Here is a 3,066-nt window from a genome sequence, read left to right as displayed (position 1 = left end):
GGGGGGGGGGGGGGGGGGTGGGGGTGGGGCAAAGAAAAGACGATTTTGACTTTCGAGGACGAACCACGGGTGATTACTAATAATTCGAGGAAGTTTGCATAATCGTGACGTGGGTGCATCGAAATGGGTCAACGCTATCCAAAGTCTGTATTACACGAGAGCGAGAAAGGCGGAAGGGGAGTGGAGGGCGTCGCGACGCTGGGAGCATCGCCAACCGCTCGCTAGAATGTCTTGGCCTGTCAATGTGGAGATGCCACGTGACAGCCGACACATTTTCCTAGAGCAAAGCGGCTTACGTTATTAGTGGACGCGCCCCGACGCCTTTCCTGGCGTGAAGCTGGGTTCACCGGGTCCCAACGAGCCAAGGCGTAAAGTTCCACGGGACGAATGGAACGTACGACCCGAAGTTTCGCGCAACGGACTATATATACATATAAATCATACGATATATATTTATGACCACTGGTTATAGTGACACCTTGCGTAAGCGCTCTTTCTTTATCTATCTCTATATATAGCTGCATTGTCTACAAGTCAATAATGAGAATCCGATAGTAACGTAGAAAAGTTTGAAAATAAAAACCGTCGCTAATAACAATAGCATGACTCGTCCATTCATCGAACGGCCGCGCACGGCTAATAAAAATGATGAATTTCAATGAGCATTCGATACATTGTCGCGGAGTCCAACAAGACAGTTCCCGTAGTCTGGCAAGAAGTTTTCGCTATCGCTTAGCTTGCGTCCAGGCGTTATGCAACTGGGTCATACGCGAACGGAGCGAGTCTCTCGTAAGACACGTACGAAGTAGAGCGAAAGTGACGCATTGACAATAAAAAAAATGACTCCGATAACTCAGAGACTCCGAATCCCCCGGTGATTCGTCGGTCCGTGAAATTTCCAGTGATTCCGCGTAAAAAGATCACCGAATACACCATTAACGTCGCGAAGATACAGAGCCTAAAAGTTCACGATACGAATTGCCTTAATATTAACGAATCATTAAAATAAAGGACAATTGACATACCTTGATCTCGTATTTTGTAGAACGGAGCCTCGTTATCGCTGAGTAGAGGTATCTCTCGTATATAGAGTAGACTTAGTCGTGTATAATTTTAGTCGTCGCACAACGCGATTTCACACTCCGTCACGGCGTATCCTTCTCTAGAACGTTATAATAAATATATCTGTCTGCAGGTACTTCGCTATCCTGATTCGTTCGCAGTTATGTAAATTTGTAGGTGCGTTCGAAATTGAAGATGTAACAGGTATCTATAACGGGTGACCCCACGTAAAGCCAGTATTATCGGTCTTTCCGGTATAATAGGTGTGTCTCTCTCACATTTTCGTATACGTGCATAAATCCCACTTTCTCTCTCTCTCTCTGCTGTTTCTCGAGTATCTCTCACCTCTCCTGCACTCTTTTTTCTTCAATATATATTCTCCCTCTCTCTCTCTCACTCTCTCAGCAGACCAGACCGCGCGCGGCTCCTTTTCTATATCAATTACGAACGCGTGTAGCGGGGGTGCGCGCGCACGCGCGCGTAGTATGTCCGCGTGACGTGACGGTACCGCACAAAAATCGATTTATCGTAATCGTATTTATTTATCCTTTAATTAATAACATTAGCGATGCATACGGGGCTAGGCACTATTGCGCTGTGAAAATGGTATGAAGGTACTTGTAGGTACGAGGTATATTTTTTAAGGTAGAAGTGTGTCGATAGGTGGACGAGGCGTCCGCCGGTAATTCTTTTTTTTTTCTCGCTTGCAGAGTCAATCCCCTTTCGAGTTAGAGGTTAGAGGTTATGGTGCACTCTTCTTTTATTTTTCTTTCTCTTTCTCGCGACACGGTCAAAAGGAAGGTCAGAAGCTGTTATCACCTCCTCGAGTTTCCCCACTGAGCCACATCGCCCTCGAGCGTCGAGACGTCCTCTTTCGCCAGGAGTTCGACCTCTACCACCATCTGGAACACAAGGGGTCAAAGGGGAACGTCAATTCACAAGGAAATGGTACTGCGCACTATTGGAAATCCTCGTTGATCGTGACTATTGAAATTACCCCGGGACGCCCTTTGCGAGTCGAACGCAATTTGAGTACAGGCAAACGTAAAATTCATTTTAAAAAAAAAATCAAATTTGACTTTTTTTTCAAATTACATTTTTTTTTTTTTTTTTTTTTTTTTTTTTTTTTCATAAAAAATCTCGAACATCCATGCGACAACCGAATCAAAAACAAACGAATAGTCACGTTAAGCTCCGCGAGTGCGCCGGTTACAGTTACAGCGGTGTCGTCGTATGTTCAAGAAATTCCAGCGCGTCGTTATCTATAATGGATACGGTGCAAAGTGCACGCTGCACTTTCTCTCTCCTTTACGATATCATAAATCCATTCCCCCTCCCGGTGACACCCCTCGATACCGGTACGCATCCCCTCCCCGAATTGCCCCTCGCCACCAAACAGGATCACATTTATTACAGTGGCTCCATTGTAGCGAGCGACAGCTACGACGCTCAATGCTCTATTATGTGAACGCGCCCTATGATCAAAGCGCAAACAACGAACAGGTATACCAGCAGCATACTGTCATATACAGCAAGGGTTTTATCGCGCGATCGAAATATCGACGAAGATAAACAATCGAAGCCGGTGACGGTTAACTACGATAATTTTACTAAAATAATGAAAAATCCTTATACCACGACTTTCGAAAATCTTTAACTTTTCGATTACTCCGAAAACTGCATTTTACTTTCGTCCATTAATTTCGGATGCCCGGGGGACAAAGACGCGACAGTCTCAAGTTCCCCACGAGTGAATCGTCAAAGGGTGAAGCGATATGCGCACCTTTGAGCAACGTCACGCACACGGGACGCCGCTCGTGGCGCATCAGACATATGGGTGCAGTGGCGGCGGATGGCGTCGTATGGCACCCAGAGACATTGGAGGCAGGTAGGAGAGGGGGGAGTGTTCAGCCCAGACCTACGTCAACAGAACCCTAACTGCGCGCAAGAGCGTGCCCTGAAATTCAGTCGCATTTTCTCTCCCCCCCTCCCCCCCCCCCCCCC

General features: G+C 46.6%; 1 long non-coding RNA gene across 6 annotated transcripts in view; it reads right to left on the bottom strand.

Moving 5' to 3' along the window:
* LOC112495069 overlaps positions 1-3,066 on the bottom strand; it is a 32,293-nt gene that overhangs the window by 15,507 nt on the left and 13,720 nt on the right. For all 6 annotated transcript variants that reach the window (XR_003061248.1, XR_003061247.1, XR_003061250.1 and 3 more), the window contains one exon: positions 1,026-1,964. This is a non-coding gene — a long non-coding RNA (uncharacterized LOC112495069). The remainder of the gene's footprint in view (positions 1-1,025; positions 1,965-3,066) is intronic.

This window comes from Cephus cinctus, unplaced genomic scaffold, assembly GCF_000341935.2.
Source record: "Cephus cinctus unplaced genomic scaffold, Ccin1 Ccin1_scaffold1184, whole genome shotgun sequence".
Classification (NCBI taxonomy): Eukaryota; Metazoa; Arthropoda; class Insecta; order Hymenoptera; family Cephidae; genus Cephus; species Cephus cinctus.
This window is presented reverse-complemented; position numbering and strand designations above follow the sequence as displayed.